General features: G+C 38.7%; 1 protein-coding gene across 5 annotated transcripts in view; it reads left to right on the plus strand.

Moving 5' to 3' along the window:
- DKK2 (dickkopf WNT signaling pathway inhibitor 2) overlaps positions 1-12,013 on the plus strand; it is a 577,744-nt gene that overhangs the window by 106,414 nt on the left and 459,317 nt on the right. Inside the window, exon 1 of one of the 5 annotated variants that reach the window (XM_079919362.1) lies at positions 1,345-1,371. The exons of the other annotated variants lie outside the window; for them this stretch is intronic. The gene's annotated coding sequence lies outside the window, so the exon portion shown is untranslated. Of the gene's footprint in view, positions 1-1,344; positions 1,372-12,013 lie in introns of those variants that run through there. 5 annotated transcript variants of the gene reach the window in all.

The raw sequence follows: 12,013 nt of genomic DNA on the forward strand, positions 1-12,013 counted from the left end.
TGAATCTACTCTTTTCTTGATGGACACTTGGATTGCTTCCATATCTTGGCTATTGTAAGTGGTGCTGCTATGAACATTGTGGGGTGCATGTATTTTTCCCAATTCGTGTTCTCGTTTTTTCTGGATATATACCCAGGAGTGCAATTGCTGGGTCATAGGTTAGTTCTATCGATATTTTTAGTTTTTTAAGGAACCTCCATCCTATTTTCCATAGTGGCTGTACCAGTTTACATTCCCACCAACACGGTATGAGGTTTCCCTTTTCTCCACATTCTCTCCAGCATTTATTTTTAGACTTTTTGATGATAGCCATTCTGACCGGTGTGAGGTGATACCTCATTGTGGTCTTGATTTACATTTCTCTAATAGTTAGCGATGTTGGGTGTCTTCATGTGCCAGTTAGCCAACTGTATGTCTTCTTTGGAAAATATCTATTCAAGTCTTCTGCTCATTTTTTTTTTTTGTGGTACGCAGGCCTCTCACTCTTGTGGCCTCTCCAGTTGCGGAGCACAGGCTCCAGACGCACAGGCTCTGCGGCCATGGCTCACGAGCCCAGCTGCTCCACGGCATGTGAGATCCTCCCGGACCGGGGTGCGAACCCATGTCCCCTGCATCGGCAGGCGGACTCTCAACCACTGCGCCACCAGGGAAGCCCCTCTGCTCATTTTTTGATTGGATTGTTTGTTTTTTGGATACTGAGTTGTATGAGCTGTTTACATAGTTTGGATAGTAACACCTTGTCGGTCGCATCATTCCATAGGTTTTCATTTTGTTCATGGTTTCCTTTGCTGTGCAAAAGCTTTTAAGTTTAATTAGGCCCTATTTGTTTCTTTTTCTAAGCAGGCAGTTTTTTTGCCTGGCTCAGGGCATGGTGGTTAAGAGAACAGGGCTGTAGAGGCAGAGTCCCTGTGTGGAAATTCCAGCACTACATTCAACAGCTACATGAGCCTGGGCAAGTTACTGAACCTCTCTGTGCTGCCATTCTTTATGTGTAAAGTCAGGATAGTAATAGTGCTAACATAGTAGTATTTTTTAAGAGACTGGTGATATATGAGGATTAAATGAGTTAATCCATTTAAAACACTTAAGACTGTACCCTAAACGAAAATGAAGCAAACACTAAAATTACGTACTACTTCCACTAAGTTTAGAATTGTCTATTTGCACCCACGTTCTTTTCACTTTTTGACAGTTTTGCAATTTCCCTTTTTGCCCCATCTCTTTTCCTGTGTTTTGATTTTATAACTGGGCCTTGCAGGTGATGAAGAGTGGTAGTGACAGAGTTCCAGTTCTAGGGAAGAAAATAGTGAATAAGATTGGCTACTCATCGAGCCTACATTCTAAGGGGAACACACAACAGAAATGAACAAGGTAAATTCACAGTGATGGGAATGGGATTCACGAGGGTGAAATGCGTGCAGTTACTTTAGATGACGTGACTAGAGACTTAAATGTTGAGAAGAAGGCAGGCATGCAAAGTTTTGGTAGAAGAACATTCCAGAGAGAGGAACAAGGATTAGCAAGTTAAAGAGTTCTGAGGTACAGACTGGCTTGGGGTGTCCAAGGAATACAAAGTATATCCTGCATGGCGGGAGCATCAGGAGCCATGGAGAGTGTGACCAGAGGGAAGGCAAAAGAGAGAGAGGCTGGAGCAAGGCTACGTGAGCTTGCAAATCAGGGGAAGGAATTTGGATTTAGAGCAGAGTTTCTCAACTGCGGCATTATTAACATTTGGACCAGGTACTTTTCTGCCATGGGGACTGAGCTGTGCACTGTAGAATGTTTAGCAGCATTAAGACTCTACCCACTAAATGCCAGTAACATTTACCCCTAATTGTGACAATTAAATGTCTCCACATGTTGTCAAATACCCCTGGAGGGACAAAATTGTCCATGGCTGAGACCTACTGATTTAGAGTATTTTCAACAGGAAATAATATGATCTGATTTACGTTTGAGAAATATAATTTTGGTCAATTTGTAGAGAACAGAGTGTAGAGAATAACAAATGGAAGTAAGGAGATTGGTTCTAGGAAGGAGATGGTAGTGTTTGCAGTTGTGTGATGTCAGTGGAGATATCGATATTAACAGCTAGTATTTCTTCTTAATAAGATGTGAATAAAAATGTAAAAAGCAACAGCACAACACCTGGTACAAGAGTAGACACTCAGTAATTACGTATGTTGAATGAGTAAATGAATGAATGAATTATGGTTATCTCAGGATATAAAGTCTATGTTCAATATAATGGTGGCTTTGGCTTAATTTTGAATAATGAGCTGATAGATGAGAATGTTATGGTTGTTGAAGATTGACTCTGTCAATAGTGTAGGGCCCTTAAATACAGACTGAATCATTAGAGGGCAGTCCTAAGCCTAGAAAAGACTCAATTTTGCAGTCTCACCCTAAACTTGATTACAGAAAAAAACATTAAGGTAGTTGAACTATTGTCAGGGAAAACATATAGTGATTATTTGCAGCAATGGACAAAAGCCATCTTCCTTTTGCATTTTGCATTCTAAAACATGCTCTGTCTGGGAATCAAAACCTTTTAACCTAAGCTGACAAAATTGCCTTGGATCTGCACTGAATTTTTTAAATCAGTTTTTGGTTGGGATGATTCTTGAGGCTATTTATTGTGGAATATCCATCTGCCCATTAATACAAAAGTGTACAAAATGACAGAGGACACTGTCCCATAGTGAGGGATGGATGACAAAAGGTTTGGAGGCTCCAGTTTAAATGTTTCTTTGGATTTTTCTGGAGGATGCAAAGCTGTGCTGGAAATCTCATAAGAATAAATTTTCCTGTGATGTGTCTTTACTTTCTCCTGCCAACTGGATTGGAAATATCACAAATAAAAGTGTTTCTTGTGGTATTTTCACATATCTTATTCTAGTTCCAGGAAAAACAATATATGTGAAATACATAACTATAAAAGACTTCATCTGAAAAATGATCAATCTTCAGGGATGTTTAATTCATTTCAGGATTTAGGTAAAAGCCAGTGTCTTCCAGTTCTGTTAAATCTAAATTTACAGTTGGCTTCAGGTGGTTGCCCTTGGTTTGCCAAAAGATTACCGCAGCAAGGGTACCTCCTAGTTCATGAGATCTGGGTACTTGGTGAATTCTACAAAACTTGCATAAAGTGCTGTTTTGAAAAAATTTTTAAGGCATTGATTTTCGTTAGGGATTTGAAGGGCAAAAACCTGGGAAAGGAAGTAAAAACATTAAATGTGATCAAATGCCTTAAAATGAGGTTTAAAAACTCGAATGGGATTTCCAGGAAACACTGAGAAATGGTGGTACTCTTTATCAGTGACTGGAGGGCAGTCTGGAGGAGAATGACAAGTCTTTTACAATTATTTAGTAATGCTTAGTGGACTGGACAGCTGTTAAAATAATGTGCCTCCACCTTTTTTTATCGTTTAAAAATTATAGAGAGATAATTTCCTACATAATCTCCTTTATCCCAGTTTTAAGTAAGACATTGAATCAAGGACTATGAATCCCTGTAGTACTAGAAAGAAAATATATTTTGCTATTAATACTCTTAGTTTGGGAAACAAGTAGAGACATTTAGCATAGGTCATTTGCACTTTCTACCCCTTCATCACATGCCTATTAAGATGACTATACAAACAAATAACTATTGAATGTGCCAGACTGAAGCAACATCAAATAGGACATCATTATTGGGGTTCCTAGTCATAGCCAAAAGAATGTTTTGCAATGTTTATAGTTTTCTTTTTTTTTTTTTGCAATCACTTTTATTTCTTTCACTGACAGGAAAGTATTATCCTTTGTTCATGCTAGGGCCCAAGTATCATTATCCAGTTTAATAAAATATATATTTACATAGGCAAATTCCAACCAAATTAACAGCCTTGGAGCATAAAATGTGATAGGTGTGACCTATTTACACAAAGGCCACTTGTTCTTTCTTTGGGTTTTATGCTCTTTATCATGGGTAGTCAGGGAAAAGCTCATAGGTGAGCACTCAACACCAGGCAAAAGAAGAACTTTTGCATATGGGGGTGTTGTGATCTTCTCAGGCAGTAGGGGCTAAATTGTCTCGGGGGTTGGTGAGGAAGGGGTGGCAAAAACAACATAAATGGGGAAATGAGTTGTACCCACCACAGGGAGAAGAAGGAAGTTGAACAATTTAAAGTCTTTCAAGATAAATTAATCACCATGGCATGAATGATAAAGACTGAACAGGTTATATTTTTAGTTAATATATGTGACCAATGGGAAAACATGCTGATGAAATTAACAGACTAGTAGTTTCTTTTCTGTGGTCATGATTTTTGAATAATTACTTTCACTATGCCTCCAAAATAAGTCCTGATCTGGGGATGCTGTTTAAACTGTTCCTTTGTCAGTGTATCACGAAGTTGCTGGAGAATGTATGCCCTCACTTTCCATCCCCTTTTATCCAGTTAGCTGCTTCCCTTCCCATTTAAGACTTCCTCAGAGAAGCCCACACTGTCTATCTCTGTACCACCCCCTCTCCAGCCCAACTAGGCCAGATTCTCCCTTTGTATCTTCTCACAGGTCCCTAAACATTTTTTTACATTGTTTCAGTTATATTTAAATATTTATTGGGGAGGTATTAAGATGGCGGAATAGAAAGTCATAGAATTCTCCTGTCCACACAAGTACATCAAGAATACGCCTACAGGGCTTCCCTGGTGGCGCAGTGGTTGAGAGTCCACCTGCCGATGCAGGGGACACAGGTTCGTGCCCCGGTCTGGGAGGATCCCACATGCCGTGGAGCGGCTGGGCCCGTGAGCCATGGCCGCTGAGCCTGCGCGTCCAGAGCCTGTGCTCCACGATGGGAGAGGCCACAACAGTGAGAGGCCTGCGTACTGAAAAAAAAAAAAAAAAAAAAAAAAGAAAGAATATGTCTACAAATGGAACAATTCTCATAAATATTTATTTTGTGATTTTTTAATCTCTATCTTCATTAACTATCAGAATGAGAATGTTTGTCATTTTTGTCACAACTGTCCCCATTTCTTGGTTCAATCTTTGACACATATGGACCTAAAGTTTTCCATGTACAGGCATACCTTGTTTTATTGTGCTTTGCTTTACTGCGCTTTGTAGATACTGCATTTTCTTTCCTTCTCTTTTTAACAAATGGAAGGTTTGTGGCAACCCTGCCTTGAGCAAGTCTATCAGCACAGTTTTTCCAACAGCAGTTGCTCACTTCATGTCTCTGTGTCACATTTTGGTAATTCTTGCAATATTTCAAACTTTTTCATTATCATTATATCTGTTATGGTGATCTTTGATCAGAGATATTTGATGTTACTTTATAATTGTTTTGGGCACCACTAACCGTGCCCATATAAGATTGTGAACTTAATGGATAAATGTTGTGTGTGTTCTGACTGTTCCACCCACTAGCCATTTCCCCATCGCTGTCTCTCCTTGGGCCAATCTATTACGTGAGACACAACAGCATTAAAATTAGGCCAATAAATAACCCTACAGTGGCTTCTAAGTGTTCAAGTGAAGGGCAGAGTCTCACGTCTCTCACTTTAAATCAAAAGCCAGAAATGATTCAGCTTAGTGAGGAGGACGTGCTGAAAGCTGAGATAGGCCAAAAGCTAGACCTCTTGCCCCAGTCAGCCAAGATGTGAATATAAAAGAAAAGTTCTGAAGGAAATTAAAAATACTACTACGGTGAACACACAAATGATAAGAAAGCAAAACAGCCTTATTGCTGACCTGGAGAAAGTTTTAGTTGTCTAGATAGAAAATCAAACCAGCCACAACATTCCCCTGAGCCAAAGCCTAATCCAGAGCGAGGCCCTAATTCTTCTCAATTCTATGAAGGTGGAGAGAGGTAGGGAAGTTCAGGAAGAAAAGTTTGGAGTTTGGTCCATGAGGTTGAAGGAAAGAAGCCATCTCTATAACATAAAAGTGCAAGGTGAAGCAGCAATTACTGATGTAGAAATTGCAGCAAGTTATCTAGAAGATCTAGCTAAAATCATTAATGAAGGTGGCTGCATGAAACAAGAGATTTCAGTGTAGATTAAACAGCCTTCTATTGGAAAAAGACGCCATCTAGGATTTTCATAGCTGGAGAGAAGTCTATGCCTGTCTTCAAAGTTTCAAAGGACAGGCTGAGGGCTTCCCTGGTGGCGCAGTGGTTGAGAGTCCGCCTGCCAATGCAGGGGATGCGGGTTCGTGCCCCGGTCTGGAAAGATCCCACATGCTGCGGAGCCTGTGCGTCCGGAGCTTGTGCTCCGCAACGGGAGAGGCCACAGAAAAAAAAGGACAGGCTGACTCTCTTATTAGGGGCTAGTGCTGCTGGTGACTTGAAATTGAAGCCAGTGTTCATTTCATTCTGAAAATACTAAGGGCCCTTAGAATAATAATAATAATACTTAAGGGCCCTTAAGAATTATGATAAATCCACTCTTCCTGTGCTCTGTAAATGGAACAACAAAGACTGGATGACAGCACGTCTGTTTACAGCATAGTTTACTGAATATTTTAAGCCCACTGTTGAGAACTTGTGCTCAGGGGAAAAAAAAAATTCCTGTCAAATATGACTGCTCACTGACAATGCACCTGGTCACCCAAGAGCTCTGATGAAGATATACAACAAGATTAATATTGTTTTCATGCCTGTTAACACACCATCCATGGATTAAAGAGTAATTTCGAGTTTCAAATCTTCTTATTTAAGAAATACATTTCATTAGGCTATAGCTGCCATGGAAGGTGATTCCTCTGATGGATCTGGGACAAGTCAATTGAAAACCTTCTTGAAAGGATTCATCAGTCTAGATGCCATTAAGAACACTTGTGATTCCTGGGAAGAGGTCAAAATACCAACATTCACAGGAGTTTTGAAGAAATTAATTCCAACCCTCATGGATGACTTTTAGGGGTTAAAGTTTTCAGTGGAAGAAGTAACTGCAGATGTAGTAGAAATAGCAAGAGAGCTAGAATTAGAAGTGGAGTCTGAAGATGTGAGTGAACTGTTTCAATCTCATGATAAAACTTAAACAGGTGAAAAGTTGCTTCTAATGGATGAGCAAAGAAAGTGGTTTCTTGAGATGGAATCTACTCCTGGTAAGATGCTATGAAAATGATTGAAAGGACAACAAAGGATTTAGAATATTACATAAACTTAGTTGATAAAGCAGCGGCAGGGTTTGAGAGGATTAAGTCTAATTTTGAAAGAAATTCTGTTGTGGGTAAGATGCTATCAAACAGTTTTGCAATATGCAACAGTATTGCGTATTGATTTTATGAAATCATTCATAAAAGGAAGAGTCAATTGATGTAACAAATTTCATCATTGCCTTATTTTAAGAATTTACCATGGCCACCCCAGCCTTCAGGAACCACCACCCTCATCAGTCAGCAGCCCTCAACATTGAGGCAAGACCCTCCACCAGCAAAACAATTACGACTCACCGAAGGCTCAGATGATGATAAGCATTTTTATTAATAAGGTATTTTTCACATTGTGGTTTTTTTTTGTTTTTGCAGTACGCGGGCCTCTCACTGTTGTGGCCTCTCCCCTTGCGGAGCACAGGCTCTGGACGCGCAGGCTCAGCGGCCGTGGCTCACGGGGCCTAGCCGCTCCACGGCATGTGGGATCTTCCCGGACCGGGGCATGAACCCGTGTCCCCTGCATCGGCAGGCGGACTCTCAACCACTGCGCCACTAGGGAAGCCCCTTAATGGTCTTTTATATTAATGCTCTGAACTCATTTTTCCCCTCCTATAACAAAACCAAAGTATTATTCTATGACCTAGGATTGACTTCTTGTAAATGTACATTTTACTGATAAGTTATAAATGGTTTATGATGATTTTAAATTAAAACCAGAAGTTAAATTTGGAAAATGGAAGAGATAAATAATTCAACTCTCAAAAATGTAGTGTCTTAAAACTGCCATATCATATATCAAATCAAAAACTTTCCAGGGACTCTCTCTGGCTGTGATCAGACCTATTCTTAGCAGGGCCAGTGTCTACTCTCGTCGTTGGAATCTATGAGTTTTACTTTGGTAATTTTATAGTCACTGGGGCTGTTTACATTGAAACATCCACTCTGACTCTCACATTAATAGTTGTTAATGATATAATAGTTAAAAGTGGGAGCTCAAGTCCCTGGGCATTTGGGGATATTTCAGTAGACTCAAACAGTCCAAAGCATAGGTAATTATATATCGGGGCTGTTTATAATGATCACAGGGGACAAATAATTACCTCTAAAGTACTGGGAATAAGATAAAGTGTAGGAATAAATAATGTGCTAATGACTGGATGAATAAGGCGTTGGTGAGGAGGGGTGAGCTCCTCGAATATACAATATTGGTCCCTCTGTCCCTTTCAGAGACATGGTGGCATGGGAGAAACTATGTAACTGACCTTCCTTAATCTCAGTTGCCATATCTATCAAATGGGGTTACTAAAGTTTATTTTGTAGGGTGAGTATTAAAAGATGCAATGTAGTACATGACTGATGCTCTATAATAGGTGCTTAATAAATGATCTATATTATTTAAGAGGTGGTATAATGGAATGATTCGGTGTCCTTGCTTTACTACTTACAGCTTTGTGATAAGATCATTAATTTCTTAAGGCTTTTCCTGTCATCTTTAAAATGGGAAAAATAACACCCAAATTGCAGAACTATTTGAGGAGTAAAATGAGTTAACATCTGTAACATTCTTAGCATATTAGCTGGCATGTGGTTAGCTCTAAATAATGGCAGCTTTAACTGTCATTGTTAACATAATAACCATAACAGTGAATAGTGATATACATCATTCTTGATATGCCTGAGTTTTTTTAATCTCTAGAATTAAATTTCCCTAGAGCAAAAGTGCTCTTTGCATCAGGTGACAATACTATAAAGAAAAATCTAGCCATTACCACTATGCAGTAAACAAGGAGCAATGACTTTGGAAACTGGAAAGACTGCCCAGTGGGAATTTGGCCTTTGTGTTTTATAGAAAGTAGGGATAATAAGCATTGTTGTCTTCAAATATATATTTTATACTTTCTTGTTTTCAGTGTGCTTTGAGGCAAAGAGATGCCAGACTGTAAGTCCTAAAGACCTAACAATATTTTTTTTTTTAAAGAAAGGTCTTGCTATTTCAGTCATTTCTGACACATATTCATTGTTTTCAGGAAGTGGCTTTAGTTTTCATTTAATTTATATACAAACTGGATTAGGTGTGTGCTATGCCCATCATGACCCCAGAAGCGGTAGGTGGTAGCTAATTACCATCCTAATGTTTAGTGACCAGTTTTCCAAAATATAAAACAGGACCTACTAGAGAATATAAGAAGCATTAACAAATTAGCTAACTAGTCCGAAACACTTCTATGCATACAAGCAAATACTTTCAACATTACCTTTGGCTACTTGAGTCTTCAAGGTAAACATTACATTAAGAGAAACACTCTTGGGGCTTCCCTGGTGGCATAGTGGTTGAGAGTCCGCCTGACGATGCAGGGGACGCAGGTTCGTGCCCCGGTCCGGGAAGATCCCACAGGCCACGGAGCGGCTAGGCCCGTGAGCCATGGCCGCTGAGCCTGCGCGTCCGGAGCCTGTGCTCCACAACTGGAGAGGCCACAACAGTGAGAAGAGAAACACTCTTTTGCATTCAAGTCTTTACACTGTTACACTCATTTGTATCCATTTAGTAGGCTGATTCATGCTAATATACCTATAAGGAGAATTCTTATCTGTGCATATTTTTATTTTCATTGCTAGAGCTCTCCAAATGTAACCAAATGGAAAAGTAAGATAACCAATCAATAGGTAATATTCTTAATTTTAGAGTTGTTACTCTGTATGATCTAAAGTATACACGGACAATCTGTCCACATTAAACACCAGAAAAGAAAAAAAATGTTGGGAGTGGAGTGGGGCAATGACAAAATTTTTTACTTTTTCAGACTTTCAGTGTCAATTATTATCCTGAACTCTGAATGGCCAACGAACTGTATTCCCTCCCAGGGAGAGAGAGTTTCCTTTCTAAACTAGGAACTCTTTCTGGGATCTAGGTCACTGTTTAACACCATATACCTTTGGTAGTGGGACAAGTTGGTGTTCTTTAAAGACTGTACAAGGCAAAGAATTTCTGGCAGACTGCTCCGGTATTACAGTTACTGCTAATGTGGGGATGAAAGGCATGTAAATGGGCTTCAAGGAGAGGTTTTGTTTTCATTTCCCTACGTTAGATTGTTAGGGGTAAAAAATGTTCAGATATCAGCAATTTCATATGCCTAATAGTTTGTGAACCAATAGTGTGTTAGGTTTTGCTTTACTCCTGGGAGGATCTCTGAATGAAATAGGAGGATCTCTGAATGAAAATGTAACATGCTGAGAATACACTTAGGAAGGTTATTTTCTTAGTTGATAGAACGTTTAATCACTGTGTTTACTGGTCTTTTATTCCAATTGTGAGGATCTTGAACATAGAAACTGACTTATCTTTTGGGTCTTGTCTCAGCTCAAATTTAACTTCTACAGAGAAGGATTCTCAGACTCTCCGCCTCCATCTCTATTTTGTCTCAGAATAATGCTTATCACAGTTTTAAAATTCTGTAGAATATTATTTGAGTGCAGTTGCATTAACCTTTACAAACTGCTCCTTTCTTCCCTCAGGCTACTGGAAAGAATCCATAATTTTACAGACTCCTCAATCCTAGGTCGACTCTTAGACGTTTGTGATGCAAAATCTGAGAGAAAGTGGGGGAATTTGCTGGAAGTTAAAGCAATCTGCACAGTAAGGAAGTGAGAGAGAGTGAAGGGATTGAGGATATGGTGTAAAAGACAAAAGGAACGAGGATACAGAGCAGCTGCTTTAAAGTTAGTCTATTAATATTTGCCACTAAACATATGTATATAAATATATTTATATATTACTATTATTATTAAAGAAATGACCAGCACTTGAAAATATATTTTATTTCTAGAGGAAAAAAATAGTAAAATCTGAAACTTAAAAAAGATGTAATATTATAGTTCAAATCTCACACCATAAAATATCTATATAAACTAAACATTAAATTGAAAAGTAAGAAGTAAGTAAAAAGTAAGAGTGTTTTGCTTCTATAGTATATTTGGCTGTAAGTAATAGCCCATAAGAGAACTTTGTAGTTGTGGCAACTCTTTGGCAAGATACCTTTATTCTTCTCAGATAATAATTTGCTGGCAAAATGCAGCCATTCTAGCTAAAAATAATATAAAAATTTTAAAATTATGTGCAGAAAATTACTTACATAATCCGAATTGTCCACAGGGTAACAGTTAATGAGCTTGGAGAAAAACGTTTTGAAGAGATAACTATTTAAACATATAGAAATAAAATGTAAAATTAACCATAAAAATACTGTGCTTGAAAGATATAAAAGTTTGAGTGGCTCAGGTCCCCTCAAGGAATTTGAATTCATATGGAAGTTGGATTGGGTCCAACTGCTTGAGATGTGTCTTTATTTCAAGGGAAGGTTTTCCCAAAGTCAGAATGCCTCCCTAATTCTGCCTTCTCAAAAATAAAAAGTGTTACCATTTACTGTCAGAGCACTGACTCAGACTCCAAGCAAAAATAGAAAGTCAAAGGAAATGAAGATCACATTAAACCTAATGCCACCACTGGACCATTCATCAGTTCATCATCTTTTGGGCCGTTTGATTTGAAAAGATCTGTCCTGCAGCTGGCTGTTTTGGGAGCCTAAAAGCATTGAGGAGAGCATAATTGTATTCCAATGACATTTAGACTTGCTTAGACTTTATATTCTCAAATCTTTCATCAAAGAAGAGATTTAGAAGAGTTCGAAGGAAGGTTTTTATTATACTATCTATGAGAGGTAAAAGCATTCATTGATCTTAGAGGAAAAATTAAGCTGCGCAAAAAAAATTTTTTTCCTAAGTTAAATGTGAAGGCAGGGCAAGGGTTGATAGTCAAATCTTTTGAACAGTTCATTAGTCTATACTGGGGTCTTAACTTGTAATTTCATAAGGG

This window comes from Stenella coeruleoalba, assembly GCF_951394435.1.
Source record: "Stenella coeruleoalba genome assembly, chromosome: 4".
In the NCBI taxonomy this organism is placed as follows: Eukaryota; Metazoa; Chordata; class Mammalia; order Artiodactyla; family Delphinidae; genus Stenella; species Stenella coeruleoalba.